At 39.4% G+C, this 19,763-nt stretch overlaps 1 protein-coding gene and 1 pseudogene across 3 annotated transcripts in view; both read left to right on the top strand.

Annotated features, from left to right (window-relative positions):
* The window catches only part of SLC9A7 (solute carrier family 9 member A7), a gene marked incomplete at both ends in the record, with an annotated part of 172,412 nt that overhangs the window by 48,661 nt on the left and 103,988 nt on the right, over nucleotides 1-19,763 (top strand). The window lies entirely within an intron of this gene.
* On the top strand, nucleotides 10,574-10,987 carry LOC308279405 (small ribosomal subunit protein eS24-like; annotated as a pseudogene). The gene has a single exon. The product of its transcript is annotated as a small ribosomal subunit protein eS24-like (transcript).

Raw genomic sequence — 19,763 nt, 5'->3', positions numbered from 1 at the left:
GCCTTTAAGATTCTCTGCTTGGCTTCCACATTGGTCATTTTGACAATTATGTGGCGTGGGGATCCTCTTCTCCGATCCTGTCTAAAGGGAGTTCTGTAAGTTTCCTGGACCTGTATATCGACCTCTTGCTCTATGTTTGGAAAATTTTCTGCTATTACTTCCTTGAAGAGATTGTTGATCCCTTTGGTTTCACCTTCTTTTCCCTCCTCTATTCCAATTATTCTTAGGTTAGCTCTCTTAAGATGGGCCCATATTTCTTCAATGTCAGATTCCTGCTGTCAGATATTTTTTTCTAGATTAGAAACTATGTGTTCATTTTTGGATTGCTCATCTTCTAAGAGCGAGATTCTATTCTCCATGTGGTTTAATCGGTTGTTTATACTTTGAATTGAGGCCTTTACTTCATTAATTGCATCCTTTGTCTCTTTTTGGCTCTCTCTGAATTCTTTTCGAAACACCTCTATTATTTCTACAGTTATTTTCCTGATTCGATCTTCTAGAAATCTCTGATTTTCTGTTTTATCGGCTTCTGATGTTGTGGGGTTGTGGGCATTCATTGCTCCAGTGTTATTCCTCTTTCCCATGATTTTGGAAGTTTGTGCCTTCTCTGGATTCTTCCCTTGGGTCACTCCGACTTCACTTAAGGTGCTCTGGATCTCGAGTCTGTGGTATCTGAGTCCTACTCAGACTACTCCTTTACTGGGTTGTATCGCAGAGTCTCAGACCCAAGGAGTCAATCGAGGCTGCTTTAGACCATTGGGCGTGCCAGGTTGGGCGTTCTCCTATGGTGTGATATCTCTGCCACCTCCACTCCCCCACTGGGTCAAGTCCCTGGGAGTGTAGTACTGGGATTTCTCCTCTAGGGGCCGCAATTTGACTCACTGTTGTTGAGTACGCAGATGGAGCTGTAGTGGACTTGGTGAATTCACAGTTTTGCCGCCGGTGTCAGTATGGTGCCACTGCCATGCCCTCAGCCGTGAGGCTGGCGTATTTCTTCTTTTGTTTTGAGCTCCACTCTGAGTCCCTGCAGGGTGTGCTGAGCCTGGCCCCTGGGAACTTTAGATGCTCCCTGTGCCGAAAAATCTGCCGAATCCCATCCGGCTGTTCCGCAGCGGCTCACCTCGGCTCACTGTCCGCCGCTCCTCTCTAGAGCCTGTTGGGCTGTTTAGTGTGTTGGTCTGGTGCCATCCGGTGAACTCGCCGCTGCTGCCGGTAGTAAGGCACTGCTGCTGCATCCTCGGGCGTGAGGCCAGCGTACCTCCTCTGTGGCTCTGAGCTCCGTTCTGAGTCCCCCTCCTTTTTGGGGCCTGGTGCTGCAAGTGAAGATGGCGCCTGCGCCGCTCCACGCCGTGGTTCCGGCTGCAGCACTGCAGTCTGGTTTCTTTCTGGTGTCTTGTTTTTCCAACCCTCTTTTTCTCTGTCCCTTGTAATTACATTTTTTGTTTCTCTGCAGATGGTGTTTTCTGGCTATGATAGGTGCTGATTTTTGTGGTAATAGAGATTGGTTGTTAGCGGGCTCATAAGCCCTGCTTTTCTCAGTCGCCATCTTCCCAGAAGTCTCCTAATTTTCAATTTTCTGCATATGGTTAACCAGTTTTGCCAACACCATTTGTTGAAGAGGCTATCTTTTTTCCTTGTGTATGTTTTTGGCCCCTTTGTCAAAAATCATTTGACTGAAAGTGTGTGGACTTGTTTCTGGGTCTTCTATTCTACTCCATTGGTCTTTGTATCTGTTTTTGTGCCAGTACCATGCTGTTTTTATTACAATGGCTTTGTAGTATGGTTAAAAGTCAGGCATTGTGATTCCTCCTGTATGGGTTTTTTTTTTTTTTTTTTTTTTTGCTGAGCACGACTTTGGCTAATATGGGCTTTTTGTTATTCCAGATAAATTTAAGGACTGATTTTTCTATGTCTGTGAGGAATGATCTTGGTAGTTTAATGGGCATTGCATTGAATCTGTAGATCACTTTTGGAAGGATGGCCATTTTAATGATATTTATTCTGCCTATCCATGAACATGGAAGATCTTTCCATCTCCTAAGATCTTCTTCGATTTATTTTTTCAATGTTTTATAATTTTCTTTGTAGAGATGGTTTACCTCCTTGGTTAAGTTTATTCATATTTTATTTTTTTTGTGGGTGATCCTGAGTAGAAATGTTTTCTGAATTTCTTTTTCAGTGGATTTATGGTTGGTGTACAGGAAAGTTGCTGATTTTTTAAGATTAATTTTATATCCAGACACTTTGCTGAATTTGTTCATCAGTTCTATAAGCCTTTTGGTTGTGTTTGTTGGTTTTTCTAAATATATTATCATGTCATCTACAAATAGTGAAAGCTTGAGTTCTTCTTTTCCTATTTGTACTCCTTTGATTTCCTTTTCTTTCCTTATTGATCTGGCTAGCATCTCTAGTATTATATTGAAGAAAAGTGATAATGGACATCCTTATCTTGTTTCTATTTTTAGGGGGAATTCTTGATGTTTTTCCCCATTTAGTATGATGTTGTCTGTTAGCTTATTTTAGGTTGCCTTTATGATGTTGAGATATGTTTCTTCTATTCCAATTCTCTGCAGTGTTTTCTTTATCATAAATGGATGTTGGATTTTATCAAATGCTTTTTCAGCATCTATTGAAATTATCATGTGATTTTTGTCTTTGGTTCTGTTTATATGATGAATTACATGGATTGATTTTCATATGTTGAACCAGCCTTGCTTCCTGAGATGAACCCTACCTGGTCATGGTGTATGATTTTCTTGATGTGGTTTTGAATGGGTGTTGCTAGTATTTTGTTTAATAGTTTTGCTTCCAAGTTCATCAAAGATATAGGCCTGTAGTTCTCCTTCCTTGAACTGTCTTTATTCGGTTTTGGTATTAATGTGATGTTGGCTTCATAGAATGTATTTGGGAGGTTCAGTTTTCTTCTATTTCATGAAATAGATTGAGGAGTATTGGTACTAGCTCTTCTATAAAGGTTTTATAGAATTTACTTGGGAAACTATCTGGTGCTGGGCTTTTCTTTGATGGTAGGCTCTTTATTGCAGCTTCAATCTCTTTGATTGTTATTGGTTGGTTTAAGTGTTCTATATCTTCTTGACTCAGTCTAGGAAGATTGTATTGATCTAGAAAGTTGTCAGTTTCCTCCAGAATTTCCATTTTGTTGGAGTATAGTTTTTCAAAGTAGTTTCTGATAATCCTATGGATTTTTATACTGTCAGTAGTAACTTCTCCTTTTTCATCTCTTATCTTCATAATTTGGGTTGATTCTTTTTTTAAGTTCAGTTGGCTAGTGGTTTGTCTATCTTGTTTATTTTTTCAAGAAACCAGCTTTGGTTTTGTTGATTTTCTGTATTTTTTAAAATCTCTACTTCATTAATTTCTGCTCTGATTTTTAATAATTTCCTGTCTTTTACTAGCTTTGGGGTTAGATTGTTCCTGTTTTTCAAGGGCTTTGAGGTATGTCGTTAGGTTATTTATTTGAAGATTTTTTGTTTTTCTTATGTGAGCACTCAGTGCTATAAATTTTCCTCTTAATACTGCCTTCAAAGTGTCCCAGAGGTTTTGATATGTTGTATCTTTATTTTCATTTATTTCTAGAAATTTCTTAATTTCATCTCTTACATCTTCTATGACCCATTCTTCATCAAAAGTGTGATGTTCAGCCTCCACATGTTCATGTGGTTTCTTTGGGTTTTTTTTATGGTTGATTTCTAACTTCATTCCATTATGGTCTGAAATGACACAGGGAAGTATATAACATTTTTTAAATTTGCTAGTGCTCACTTTGTGGCCCAGGATGTGATCTATTTTGGAGAATGTTCTGTGAGCAATTGTGAAAAATGAGTACTCTTCTGTAGTTGGGTGAAATATTCTATGTGTGTCCAATAGGTCCATTTGATTAATGGTGTTCTTTAGTTCTGAGGCATCTTTACTGACCTTTTGTCTAGATGATCGGTCTAATGGTATGAGAGGGATATTGAAGTCTCCCAGTATTGTATCAAATATATTTTATATTAAGGTTCTTAAAAGGGATGTTCTATAGTCCTTTTAGGTATCTTGCTAGTACAGGTTGTGCATCCCTGATCCAAAATTTAAAATCCAAAATTTTTTGAGTACGAACACAGTGGCAGAAATGGAAAATTTCATACTTGACCTCACATGACAGGTTGCAGTCAAAATGCACAGTAAAAATGTTTGTATAATATTACCCTCAATGTGTGTATATGAGGTGTATATGGCACAAGTAAGTCCTATTCCTAGAATAGCTCATTGGGTACAAGCAAAAATCTCAAAATATTTTTTTGAAATGCAAATACTTCTGTGTCCAAGCATTTCAGATAAAGTTATCCAGTGTGTATATGTAATAATCAATTTGCCTGTTTTTGCAGTAATGGGGATTCTACCTCCTAGCTACACCTGCAGCCCTATTTTTTATTCTTTTGTATGTGTGTGTGTGTGGTACTGGGGGTGGAATCCAGGGGTTCTTCTACCTCCGGGCTATACTTCCAGTCCTATTTTATACTTTATTTGGAAACAGGGTCTCACTAAGTTGCTGAGAGATTCACTAACTAGCTGAGGTTGGCTTCAAACCTGTGCGATCCTCCCGTTTTAGCCTCCCACGTGCCAATGACAGGTTTTTATTGTCAATGGTCTAAAGAAGCTACCTGCAGTCTTTCCCAAAGGTAGTGTATTAGTCACCTTTGGCTGCCATGAGGGAACACAGGTTGAACATCCCTTACTCAAAATGCTTTGGACCAAAAGTGCTTCAGATTTTCGAGGTTTTAAAATATTTACATAGGTATTACTAGTTGAGTACCCCCAATCCCAAAATCCAAAACCTGAAACTTTTTGAGCATCATGTTGGTGCTCAAAGAGTTTGGGATTTCAGAGCATTTCAGATTTTCAATTTTCAGATTAAAGAGATGAACTTGTACATTAGGCTGGGTGGTTTAAACAATAAAAAGTATCTTCTCCTAGTTCTTGAGGCTGCAAATCCAAGATTAGAGTGCTAGCACAAGCAGGTTTTGGTGAGGGCTCTCTTCCAAGAGATATCTACATTGTAACTTGAAGGATATTTAAGAGTTATCCTGTTTTCAGGGTGTTGTAGCACACATGCCTATAATACCAGTACTTGGAAGGCTGAGACTAGAGAATTGCTAGAGACCAGCCTCAGCAACTTATGAGACCCTCAGCAGCCTAGTGAGACCCTGTTTTAGAACAAAAAATAAAAAGATCTGGGGGTGGAGCTTGGAGTAGAATGCCCCTGAGTTCAATCCCTGAGAACACACAGAAAAAGAGTCAACTTGGTCAAGATGGTTAGGAAAGAGTGGGAAGCATTTCAGACAGTGTCTTAGAGGAAAGAGTGATTATTTTATTTCAGTGCATGGCTGTTGTTTCATTGAGGATCTAGGTGTGGACCTTTAATGAGTGTCAAGCAGGTCAGGAAGGTGTGTGACATTCTGCTCTAGTAACCTGTGTAGTCTAGTCCTTAGGCAACTGAATTGAATTTGATGAATGTGTTTAATTAAAGGGAAGTACACAAAATAGCAATACATATGTGTTGAGTGATAACTCGACCACAAGCACATTGTCATTGATTTGGGGAAATGTCAAGTATGAGGCAGAAACAAGAGAATACTCATATACCTGGTCTAAAGCAGAAAACTGATGCTATAATACAAAAGGTTGTTAGAGCTAATTCAGGAATCTGCTAAGCTTCTATTATGTTCTCTTCAGACCTGTAAATTATTTTTTAAAAAAGCATTTCAATGTGTTTAAGAATATAGATGGGGCTGAGGACGGAGGCCAGGGGTGGAGTGCTTGCCTAGTAAGCTCAAGGACCTGGGTTCAGGCCTCAGTATCACAAGAAAAAAATACGGGCAGCTCTATAGTTGGGACTTGAGGAGTCTAATTAATGATATTCTATTCTCTTTCAACATTTGGGATCAGTTGGGACATACTAGAGCCAGGTAGATAGAGCTCAAAATGTCTCATATATTATTGGTAGAGTTTGCAGAGTGTGGCTTCTGTGTGTGCTAACAATGGACTTCTTGAGACTGTAGTCCTTGGTTTAGTGGAAATAATCTCAACCCCTCTGGGTTTGGAGCCCACATGGGCCCCACCTAGAATGAGGTACGTGTAATCAACCTCCATTTGGGTACCATAAGACACAATTTGATCAAATTCACTCTTCAGTATACCCCATCTTCCATCTTCCCTCCCCATTCTTTTACCCTAGTGATCACCACAGAGGGGACACATGTAGGGCACTTTCTCATAGGGAGAAAATGTGTCCAAATATTTTTTGAATGCATGAATGAATGAATAAAAATATTCCTCCATCGATAAATAAGTAAATAAAGAAGGAAAGATGGAAGGCAAAAGAAAAAAACAGATTTCGAGCTGTGTTTGGTGAGTAAAACTTGAGCTGTGCTATATGATTACTTTCACAGGATAGAACTATGGGGTTTATCATCTGGTGGCTCCCAAGTGACTGGTAGACACTTTCACATGTTATAGTGCTAAAGCTATACCTTTTGGGGATAGGGAGTAGGGGATGGAATTATCATTTAAGAACATATCTTCTATTTTTTTGTACTGGGAATTAAACCCAGGGGTTTTCTACCTCTGAGCTACACCCATAGTCCTGTTTTATTTTTCATTTGGAAACAGAGTCTCACTAAGTTGCTGAGAGCCAACTAAGTTGTTGAGGCTGGCTAGGAACCTACGATCCTCCTGTTTCAGCCTCCCAAGTACTGGGATTCCAAGTGTGTGCCACCATGCTTAGCTAGAATATCTGTTCTTAAATAGATTTGTTGACTTAGATTTGTCCGAGTGACATTTTCTTTATTTTAAAGGTAGATAAATTAAATCCAAAGAAATTTTGCCCGAGTCAGAAATGTTTCTTCATGTCACCAACTCTTGTTACCTATTTACAGTGTAGTAGATCTTAGTACATATGTTTGAGTGTAGTTCAACCTCAGTCTTCTCGATCCTCTTGCTACTCCATAAATGTTTTTTGAACACCAAGTATGTCAGGTGCATCATATGCTAAGGCTACAGAGGAATATTCAACAGATACCTCCCTTTCCCTACATGGAGCTAACAGTTGGGCCATCTAGGCAGACAAACTAAATAAATGCTTATAACAGTGTGTGCCAAAGAGGAAGTCCATAGTTCTCTGGGAGTACAAAGTTGGGATCTAAACTATCCTAGGGAGGAAAGACCTCTTAGAGGAAGTGCCCCTTAATTAAATTGCTACCTATTTGAAAAAGATAGTAAAATTACATTTAAATCTACCACTAGAGCCTGGTGTGATGACATGATCCTGTAATCCCAGTACTTAGGAGACTGAGACAGGAAGATCCAGGTTAAAGGCCAGCCTCAGCAACGCATACACACACTCTCACACACACACTCACTCACACAGGCACATACATACACAGAAACACAATCTACCACCAGTATAGTTAACCTGTTGTTACTTCCTGAGTTACTTCCAAAGCACATTCCTTTGTGTTTGTTTCAAGCTCCTAAAGGATTTTAACTTGTGTAACATATTTGACCTGCTCACAGATACTCATCATGTAACCCTTGAAGTACAAAATATAAACTCTGATGGCCTTACATTAGCTCAGTTCTCCCTTTGAAAGACTTTAATGGAAAAGTGTCGAATGCTGGCCCTGGAGGGGATGACAGATGGGTTCCCTAGGCTCTCAGTTATTTTTTAACTGCTTTATTGAAATATAATTTACATATCATAAATGTACTTATTTTCATGTATACAACTCAATGACTTCTAGTCAGATTACTAAATTGTGCAACCATGACCATAATCTAATTTTGGACTTTTTATCATTCCAGTGGGATCTCTCCTGCCCTAACTTCTGGCCACCACTAATCTTTCCATCTCTGTAGATATGTTTATCCTAGATACTTCATAGAAATGCAGTTATACAATCTGAGATGTTTTGTGGCTGGCTTCTTTCCCTGAATGTTTGTACTCAGCACAATATCTTTTAGTTCCATCTGTGCTGTGGCATGTAGCAGACCACATTTTTCTTATCTATTCATCAGTTGATGGACCCTTAGATTTTGGTATCCTGGGGGAAGGGTCCAGGGACCAATCCCTCATAGATCCATGGGATTACTGTGGATTATTCATGTGATAATCTGGTGCTGAAAATCTTGGAGATCAGTTGTGTGCATTGGAAACAAAGATGAAACTTTTAAAAATATAGGTACTTCATCCACATTCCAGATGCACAGGATCAGAAGCCACTTGGGAGCACCTGGGCACTATAATTCTACTCATTCTCCAGGTGGCTTTGAATACTGCAGTGTTAGGCCTGTTACTGGACAGTGTTTTATTTTATTATTTTATTTTATTTTTATTTTATTTTTTATGGGCTTGGGGATGGAACCTAGGGGCATTTGACCTCCAAGCTACACCTCCTGCCCTATTTTTTATTATTTATTTTGAAACCGGGTCTCACTAAGTTGCAGAGGGCCTCACTAAGTAGCTGAGGCTATCTGCGAACTGTGATCCTCTGGTCTCAGCCTCCCGAATGCTAGAATTACAAGCGTGCGCCACCACGCCCGGCTCTGGATAGTGTTTTATAAATGGGATGGATATTTGGACTTGTCCTTTCCAGCTGTGACTTTTTTTTTCTTTTTTTTGGCGGTACTGGGGATTGAACAAGGGGCATTTTACCTCTGAGCCACACGTTTTTACTTTGTATTTTGAAACAGAATCTAACTAGATGGCTGAGAGTCTTGCTAAATTTACTGAGGTTGGCCTTGAACTTGTGATCCTCCTGTCTCAGCCTCCACCACATTTAGCCAATTGGCATTTTAAACAGTGGCATGGGATCTGGATCTGTGAGTGTTGTATGATGTTTAGGAATGCAAGGGGAGGGCTTCTCCTTGGATAAACAGGTGGGCCTGTGGCTCTGTTCCTGATGGCTATCATATCTCATTCTCAGATGGCTCACTGCCAATGATGAATCTCAGGCAATAGTGGAAAATACAGTGCAGGTCATCTGAATTTAAGTGACCCAAATACACTAAAGAATTTGAGCAATAAAATGAGTGACCTGTATTCCTCATGCCAGGTTAAGCCTATTATATGGCAGATACTTATTTCCCATTTAAATGGGAATTTTAAATAGTGAGGTTGACAACTTTATGAAATCCATCTTTCTTGCAGTCTTTTAATTTTTTTATAGAGAACAGTATTAATCTGGGCAGACTGTTATGATAAATTTGCTTACTATTTGTTTCCAAAATTATAGTGCTACATGATGATATATTGTATGACTATATTGTTTTATTACTAATTGTTAGGTATTTGGGAAATTTCAAAGAGAAATTTCTAAAATAAAATCAACATTTATTTTATTTTTTTTAAGTTAGGCAAAAAATTATTTTAATTTTTATTTATTTTATTTTTTTACTTTGTTGGTGCACTATAGTCTTACATCTTAATGTGGATCATGTTGACAATAGCATATAGTTTTGACAATAGCATATAGCAACACAGTATTTGGTGCACTCCCCCCATAAAATCAACATTTATTGATAGAGAATTATGTTTTTGCTCAATTTTCCACTGGTTAAAACCTTTTTAAATTGTCACACAAACTCTGGTTTTACTGGTACCCAAGAAGCTACCAAAGGTGCCCATAAGTATTGGAATCTTGTCCATCTATTGACTAGAACTTCAACAAAAGGTAGTTTTTTAGTAGTGTGTATGGGGGGCTTAGGAATTGAACTTCAACCCATTTCATTCTTTATTTTGAAACAGGGTCCTACTGTATTGCAGAGGGCCTCACCAAGTTGCCAAGACTGGCTGTGAACCTAGCCTCCTGTCTCTGCTTCCCAAGTACTGGGATTACAGGAGTGTGCCACCATGCCTGCTTCAGTAGCATCTTTTCTAGGAGTATTTTTTCTTACTTTGTTCCAGCCTACACGTCACTTCTCTTTCTAATCACTGATCCCCCAGTATGTGCTATTTTTATAGCAATAGGGACAATGCAAGGAAAAATAACTCTTCTAAAGGGTTCATAAAAGCATTTGTGCAGCATTTGACAAATCATAAAGGGTTTCGACATAACACGTTCTCACTGTATTCTTACAACAGCCCAATTTTAAAAAGGAGCAATGGAAAGATGCCTTGCTCTGGATTACAGCCAAGTGAAAATCAAAGTTACATATCCAGGTTTCCTGTTCCTGAATCCACCAAATTCTTCTACTGTATGCTGCCTAGGCAAAATAAATGTACCGGCAAAATTAATATAAAGCAACAAGTAATGCATTAAAATTAGTTAGCTATGTCACAAAGAAACAAAATTTTGAGTAAAAAATAGTATAAAGCATAACAAAATAACAAGCCTTGGGGAATTCTGTTGTTATGCTCATGCAGGTAGTAAGAGTGGATAATTAATGGCAGGACTTTGGAATGGGCACATCAGAGTACATATTCTCTCCTCAGAGCAGAGCAGAGCAATAAAACTGGAAAACATTGCCAAGAATGACAATTTATGCCTTGGCTTTCTGAGATTCTGCTGCCATTATGAATGACACAGTAACAATCTGGACCAGGACATTCATGACCAATTAGCTATTTCAGAGGAAACAAATGGTCATTGATGTCCTTTACCCTGGGCAGGCAACAGTACCTCTAAGGCAGAAATTTGGGAAAAATTAGCCAAAATGTTCAAGACAACACCAGCTGTCATCTTTGTATTTGAATTCAAGACTCATTTTGGTGGTGGCAAGACAACTGGCTTTGTCATGATTTATGATTCCTTGGATTATGCAAAGAAAAATAAACCCAAACATAGACTGGTGAGACATGTCCTATATGAGAAGAAAAAGACCTCAGGAAAACAGCGAAAGGAACACAAGAAGAGAATGAAGAAAGTCAGGGGGACTGCAGAGGCCAAATGTTGGGGCTTGCAAAAAGCCGAAGGAGTCAAGATCCTGAAATGACTTTATCTGTGGTGACTATGCAAATTTTTTTCAAGTAAACACTTAAAAAAAATGACAGTTTACTCTGGGTATGGTTGTTCACCCTGTAATTGCAGTCCTTAGGAGGCTGAGACAGGAGGATCACAGGTTCGAAACTAGCTGTAGCAACTTAACTGGCCCTCTGCAACTCAATGAGACCCTGTTTCAAAATAAAGAATACAATAGATGAGGTTGAGTGTGTAGCTCAGGGGCAGAATGCCCCTAGGTGATCCCTAACACTACAGGGGAAAAAAAAGAGATGAAATTGACCAGTGGTCATAGAGTCATATAACAAATGTGGGAACATTTATTAGAGAAAACTTACTGCATCTTGGTAAGAACAGTGGATGAATGTGACATTTAGAAAAGGGACTCTTCTCATTGCCTCTAGATCCACATCATGGAAGACTTCTGGCAAATGGAACGGGCTGTATTGACTACCACCTCCAAATTATCACGCTTTCTTCAGAGATAAACTGTTAATGTTTATGGTCAGTTGACTTTTACATAGGTACCAAGTGAATTCATTTGAGACAGGTTAGTTCCCCATCCTCTCCCAGGAAATGGTGCTGGGACAATCAGATATACAAATGCAAAGGTGGAGACCAGGGGATGGAGGTTCGTGGACAGCCTCAGCTACTTAGCGAGACCCTTCACAACTCAGCAAGACTTTGTTTCAAAATATAAAAAGACTAAAAATACGACTGAGGGTGTAGCTTGGAGGTGCAATGCCCATAGGTTCCACCCCCAGTACCGTAAAAAAATTGCAAAAGGATAAATTTGGACAAATTTAAACCCTAACCTGAGACCATACTCAAAAAACTAACTCAGATTGTATCAGAGACCTAAATAAAAGAGCCAAGACTACAAAATCCTTAGAAAACATAAAAGGAACTTATAGCTGGGCGTGGTGGTATATACCTGTATTTGGGAGGCTGAGGCAGGAGGATTGTAGATTTGAAGCCAGCCTCAGCAACTTTTCTAGAAACTCTCAGCATCCTAGTGAGATCCTGTTTCAAAATAAAAAAGTAAAATAGGGCTTTGGGTATAGCTCAGAGGTAGAATGCCCCTGGGTTTATTCCTCAGTATAAAAAAGAAAACAAAAAAAATTCATAACCTTGGGTTAGGCAAATATTTTTTTAGATATGACACCAAAACCACGAGCAATAGAAGAAAATTGATGAAATGGCCTTCATCAAAATTAAAAATTTAGCCAAGTGTGATGGCACACGCTGGTAATCCCAGCACTTGGGAGGCTGAGACAGGAGGATCGTGGTTCGAGGAAAGCCTCAGCTACTTAGTAGGCCCTTGCAACTCAGTGAGACCCTGTTTCAAAAATAAAGAATAAAAAATAGGGCGGGGATGTGGCTCAGAGGTACAAAGTTCCTGAGTTCCATCCCCAATACCACACACAAAAAAAGAATTAAAAATTTTGCTTTACTGAAGATATTGTCAAGAGACATAAAGGACAAGGAACAGACTAGGAAACAATATTTGTAGGTAATATATTTGTGCCAAGGATTTGTATCTAGTTTGTGTATGGAATAAAATCATAAAGAAGCCAGGTGTGGTGGCACATGCTTGTAATCCCCGCGCTTGGGAGGTGGAGACAGGAGGATCGCGCAGGTTCGAAGCCAGCCATGCTGGCTTAAGAGACCCTGTTTCCAAATAAAAATATAAAATCGGTCTGGGAGTGTAGCTTGGAGGTAGAAGGGTTTCCAGGAACCCCAGTACCACCAAAAAAAAAAAAAAAAATCATAAGGACCAGCCACGCTGGCTTAAGAGACCCTGTTTCAAAATATAAAAATTCGGTCTGGGTGTGTAGCCCGGAGGTAGAAGGGCTTCCAGGAACCCCAGTACCACCAAAAAAAAAAAATAATAATAACAATAAGGAAACATTCCAGTTTTGAAAATGGATAAAGGACTTGAGGAAGCACTTCTCCAGAGAGGATATTAGGCTGGCCAATAGCACATGAGAGCATATTCAACGTCATTAGCCATTAGGGAGAGCATGAAGAAGCATCACTGCACACCTATTAGAATGGCTGACACTGCTGATACACAAAGTCAGTGAGGATGTGGAGCAACTAGAATGCTCATACACTACTGCGAGGAGTGCTACACAATAGTATAGTTGCTCTGGGCTTGACTTATTAAAGTTAAACACACACTTGCTATAGGACTGAGCAGTCCCACTCTGAATATTTACCCTTAAGAAATGAAAACATGTTCATATACACACCTGTTTGTGTTTAGTTAGCTTTTCTTTCTTTTTTTATTTTCCCAGTACTGGGGATGGAACCTAGAGCCATTCTACCTCCGAGCTACAAGCCCAGTCCTATATTTTATTCTTCATTTTGAAACATGGTCTCACCGAGTTGCAAAGGGCCTCACTAAGTAGTAGCCGGGGCTGGCCGTGAACCGCGATCCTCCTGTCTCAGCCTCCCAGATGCTGGGATTACAAGCGTGCGCCACCACGCCCAGCTTTAGTTAGCTTTTTATTGCTGTGACAGATACCTAAGAAAAACAGTTTAGAGGATGAAAGATTTCTATTGGCTCAGTCTCAGAGGCCTCAGCCCATGGTCAGCCCGAGGTAAGGCAGAGCATCATGGCAGAAGGGTTTGGTAGAGGGAAGCTGCTCAGCTCGTGGCAGTGTGAAGGAGACAGAGAGGGAGATAGCAAGGAGAGAAGTAAGAGGAAAGATAAGAAATATACTTCCTAGTGGTCCATTCAGTCATGAGTAGATGAATGCACAGAAGAGGTCAGAGCCTCATGCTCCAGGCACCTCCCCAAAGCCCACCTCTGAACATTGCTGCATTGTGGACCAAACTTTCAACACACAAGACTTTGGAGGACATTTCAGATCCAAACCATTTCACTGTTCATGGAAGCTTCGTGTGTGACAGCCAAACCTGGAAGTAAGCCAAATGTCCCTCAGTAGGTGAAGAGATAAACAGACTTTTGTATATTCACACAGTGGAGTACTACTCAGCAATAAAAAGAAGCAAGTACTAATTTATACACATTACTTGGATGAATCTGGCTGAATGAGAAAAGTTAGTCTCAAAAGATTAAATACTAAGCCAGTCATGGTGGAGCATGTCTGTCAACCTGGTACTTGGGAGGCTGAGACAGGAAGACTGCAGGTTTGACAACAGCTTCAGAAACTTAGCGAGAGTCTCAACTCTGTGAGACTTTGTTTCCAAATAAAATATGAAATAGGGCTGGGGTTGTAGCTTGAAGGTAGAGTGTCCCCTGGGTTCCATCTCTAGCACCACACACTCAAAAGTGAGATTGCATATACTATATGGTTTCATCTATTTAACCTTCTTGAAAAGATAAAACTCTTGTAATGGGAAACAAATCTGTGGTTGCTGATGTTGTATACTGGGCAAAGTACTAACATGTACTAACATGTACTAACATGGGAGTTTTGTGTAGTTATAGAACAGTTCATATTGTTACTATAGTGACAAATCCATATATGTATATTAAAATTTATAGACCACTTAAAAATCAAATTTATTATATGACAATAAAAAGTAAAAACATTAAATATAATATAAAAAAGCTTAAAACAAAATATAAGCCACAGACTTAGTGAAATATTTTCAAATCACATTTTCTTTTTTCCCTTGGTACTAGGGATTGAACCCAGGTATGTTCTATCTTTGAACTATAACCCTTTTAATTTTAATTTTGTAAGAGTGTCTCACTAAGTTACCATACACTGGCTTTTTCCGTCTCCTAAGTACTATTACTTAGAGTCTATGAAAATTGTGCACCTCTTCACCTGGCTTAAGTCACATTTTCTTTTTTATGGTGCTGGGATTGAACAAAGGAGCATTTTTACCTCTGAGCACTATACCCCAGCCCTATTTTTTATTCTTTATTTTGAAACAGTCTCACTAAGTTGGGGAGGGCCTCACTAAGTAGCTGAGGCTGGCCATGAACTCATGATCCTCCTGTCTCAGTCTCCCAAGAACTGGGATTACAAGTGTGCACTACCATGCCCAGCTAAAATCATATTTTCAACAAGAGTCTTATATCCAGAGTACATAAAGAGCTCTTAAAATTCAGTAAAATAACCACATTTAAAATATGACAAAATTTTAAATGATCAGACATTTTTATCAAAAAAGATATACAGTGGCCCAAAAGGACATAAAAAGATGCTCTACATCTGGAACCATCCGGGAAGTGCAAATTAAAACCACAATGAGATACCACTTAACACTGTCTAAAATAGGTATAATCATAAGACAGTGACAACTGTCATTGAGCCTGTTAACAAACTATAACTCTCATACAGTGTTAGTGGGGGTGTAATATGGTACAGTTTCCCAAATGGAAAACAGTTTTGCTTTTTCTTAAGATATCAAACATAGATTTAGCATAGAGCATAGCAGTTCCACTTAGTTGTCTACCCTAGAGAAAGGAAAACATATATCCACACAAACTTGTATACAAATATCCACAGCAGTATTATTGACAATAACAATGGGGAAACTATATATATATATATATTTGACAGTAAAAAGGAATGAAGTACTTATATATCTTCAGTGTGGATAAACTTTATTTTGTGGTACTGTGGATTGAACCTAGAGGCATTCTACCTCTGAGCTGCACCCCCAGCCTTATTTCATATTTATTTTGAAACAATCTGATTAGGTTGATGAGAGTCTCTCTACTTGCTAAGGGTTCAAACCTGTGAGCCTCCTTTCTTAGCGTCTCAAGTACTGGGATTATAGTACTTGGATGAACTTTGAAAACACTATGCTCAGTGAAGGAAGCCAGGCACAAAAGACTGCATAGTGTATGATACCACTTACATGAAATGGATGGGGAGGGAAATCTGTAGAGGCAGAAAGTAGATCAGTAATTGCCTGAGGATGGGCGTAAATGGGAGGGACTGGCAAAGGTAATGTTCCAAAATCAGAGTATAGTAATGGTTGCACAATTCTGCAAATATACTAGAAACTGTTGAATTGTGCACTTGAAATGGATGTATTTTATGGTATGCAAATTGCATTTCAATAAAATTGTTTTCAAAAGTGTTTTGCTGCATATTCAAAATTATCAACAAAAATATTTTGAGTGTGTTTTCCTTAAATTAATTTTAATATATCAATGAGTAGCGCAGCTGTGTAATAAGCAACAGAACAAGTAGAGGAAGGTATTGAAAAGGCCTACAACAGTTATTCTTATCTTTTTTTGTGGTACTGGATCACAGCAAGGGTCGCACTGCCACTGCACTAAAACCTTAGTCCTTTGTTTTTAAAAAAATTAAACAGGGTCCTGCTAAACTGCAGTGCACTTGTCTTGAACCTGTGATCCTTCTGTCTCAGCCTCCCAAATACTGGAATTATAGGTGTGTACCACCATACCTAGCCTGTAACATTCATTCTTAACAAAAATCAACCAGGCATGGTAGTACATACTTGTGCATGCCACAAAGCTATAAAAGATAAAAGTCAAGTCCTGCTGGGCACAGAAGTGCACACCTGTAGCCCCAGAAATTTGGGAAGCCGAGGCAGGAGGATTGTGAATTTGAGGCCAGCCTTGGCAATTTATTGAGACACTGTCTCAAAATGACAAATGAAAAGGGCTGAGGGTATTGCTCAGTGGCAGAGTGCCCCTGGGCTCAGTTGTCAGCACCATAAAAACAGTCTTGTAAATTACCCTCAAACTTGAAAAGTAATTGTTTCTGTCTGCAGGAATCAACTGGATTCTTTATTCACTAGATTGGAAATCAGGTGAAGTATTCCCAATCTAGAAATCTGAAATGTTCCAAAATTGGAGATTTTTGGAGAGCCAAGATGATGCTCAAAAAGTTTTGAGTTTTGGAGCATTTCAGATTTTGAATTTCAAGATTAGGGATGCTCACTTATTAAAGGCTATTGCAAATATTACAGAATCCAGAAAAGTCTGAAATCTGAAACACTTTCAGATAAGGAGTACTCAATTTGTAGTTTTCACTATCTTCAAACACTTTTTCCACTGGCTGTGAAATGAGATACTTTCTTTCTTCATTGTTTCAAATAGAACTTAGAACATCCCCTACGGACCTCCCTCCCACCTTGCTGGCCAAAGGGGCCTGGTGATCCTCAGCACTGAGTGGCTCATAGGAGAAGGCAAGGCCTCACCAGCAGAGAACGGTACATCCATGCACCTGTTCCCTCCCTCTTTAACAAGGCTCCTGGATATAGACATTTACATATCGCAGTTGGCAGCTGCCTGTTTACAGTTACACTGTGCCCACTTGTTCAGCTGCCCTCCGGCAACTGCCAGCACCAAAGGCAAACTGGCACCAGACGAATGGAGGCTGGTTTCTTGAATGACCCTCTGGGATTTTCAAGCCACATTTGGTTCATGATTATATTCTTTCCTCACACAGCCAATTTTGGGGTGGGCATATCTATAAAATACATGTAGGGTTTTTCCTCTCTTCTTCTAGGTTATATCTTTAAAAAATTAGGAAATTTGGCAATTATATACCATCAGCACAACATGCCAATATAGTTGTGAAATGAGGTTTTTCATGCCCACAAGTTGAAACTGTCTTAAAGTTTTGCACCTTTGAGCTCACCATTTTGTTTTCAGCCACATTAAAGGTCTGGGCATGGTGATATATGCCTGCAATCCCAGTACTTGGGAGACTGAGAAAAGAGGATTGCAGGTTCGAGGCCAGCCTGAGCAATTTAGCAAGACTCTCAACAATCTAATAAGACCAAGACCCTATTTTTAAAAATTCAAAATTTTAAAAGGGATGGGGCTATAGCTCTGAGGTAGAATGCCTCTGGGTTCAATCTCCAGTACCATCCATACCAAAAAAAAGTTGAAAGAAAGTAAAAAGAATTTCATCCACATTTATTTTCCACAGAAGTTCAAAGCTAAATTATTACCTGACATTAGTCATTTACCTGTGAAATCAGTGAGTCCCTCTTCATCAGCTGAAATCTTTGGTGCAATTTTTTTCTGGCCCACATGCACAGTAGGTTATTTTCTCTTTGTAGTCTGGAATGCTGTACTGTTGAGTCAGTCAAATCGGTGCCTCCAGCCGGGCATGGTGGCACACACTTGTAATCCCAGCATTCAGGAGGTTGAGACTGGAGGATTGTGGTTTGCAGACAGCCTCCACTACTTAGTGAGGGCCTCCATAATTTAGTGAGACCCAGTTTAAAAATAAAGAATAAAATATAGGGCAGGGGGTATAACTTGGTGGTAGAATGCCCCTAGGTCCCATCTCCAGTACCGCCAAAAAAAAAAAAAAAATAGTGCCTCCGAGGTTCTCCTTTCTTCTGTGAATACTGAACTCTCTAAGCCTTAAGAAATATCATTTATGTTTTAATTTCTTGTACTTACAATCTGTTTACAGTTTCCTATTATGAGTCATCTTCAGATCCCATAGATGAAATATGCTGGTCTCCAAGTCTTTTATCATTTTCTCACCAAAATACCTAGTCTCCTGTCCTGATATCCTGTTCATTCTTAATGTGTAAAACACTAAACATGAATTTAATATGCCATGGAACATACTGGTATTAAGTACGAATCTAAAACGTCTGGGCATTTAGTGGTGTACCCGGTGGTGTGGTACATTTTTGGTCAAAACTGTCAGGATGGTATTAGCCTTGTATCTTTGCTGTGCTGTCTTGTGTTGTAAGCACAGAGGGATGGCACTTTACTTTCACTGTCTCCCGTCTTTAATATGGGCATACCAGGCATTTTGGGTAGGGAGGATAAGGCTTTATAACCATGAAAAACAATGTTCATTATCTGATGATTCTAGATATAATAGTGATGATGATGATCACTGGAAGAAACTTCAAGAATGTTTCTTGTGATTGAGGATTGTGTCTGCAAATATAACCCCCCTTGTTTGCATATTATTTCTTGTGAGGACCCTGTGGTTTATAGACTTTCTATTGGCTCTGCCAACAATGAAATTAGTAAAGCCAGAAAAGAGTGTGTTGAACAAAATAGGTTTAGATTTGGGAGACAGTTTCTGAAAAATGACTTCTTTGGTTTCCTGCTGATGATATTTAAGTTCTGTGGTATGACAGGCAGCATTCTCCAGGCTCGCCAAATAATTTTGTGTAATGATGAGTGTTGAAGAACCACAGAATTACTTTCGTCATATACAACTTCATCGGAAAATAGCTGCTGAACCAGGGATAGGAATAAAAATAAAAATTGATACAGGTAGCTGGATGTAGTGGTGTACACCTATAATCCCAGTACTTGGGAGGCTGTGATTGGCAGATCACAAGTTCGAGGCCAGCCTCAGCAACTTAGTGAGACCCTGTTTCAAAATAAAAAAATAAAATAGGGCTGGGGGGCATATCTGAGAGGTAGAATGTTCCTGAGTTCAATCCTTAGCACCAAAATAAAAGAGAGAGAAAAACGAAAATGAAAATGCACTACAGAGTTCCATCTGGAAGAGAGAGTAAAGCCTGGGGAGCTATGAGCAACCCTAGTGCCACCCGCAGCTGGTCTCAGTCATCATCCACATGACCTTAGCCATGAGCAGCGAGGCTGAGACACTCAGAGCGGCACCATGGGCAGAGGCGGATGGTGTGGCAGTCCACAGACAGGAACATGAAGGTCATCCTAATGAAAGTTTGGGAACATTATAATGGTTAGTTAAATAAACATCTGTTGTTTTTTTCTTTTGCACAGGACTCACACAGAGCTAGATATATTTGTACACCAGATTGTCACAAGGAAGAATACGCCCCAGGAAGCAC

The sequence above is a fragment of the Muscardinus avellanarius genome (genome assembly GCF_963383645.1).
Source record: "Muscardinus avellanarius genome assembly, chromosome: X".
NCBI lineage: Eukaryota > Metazoa > Chordata > Mammalia > Rodentia > Gliridae > Muscardinus > Muscardinus avellanarius.
This window is presented reverse-complemented; position numbering and strand designations above follow the sequence as displayed.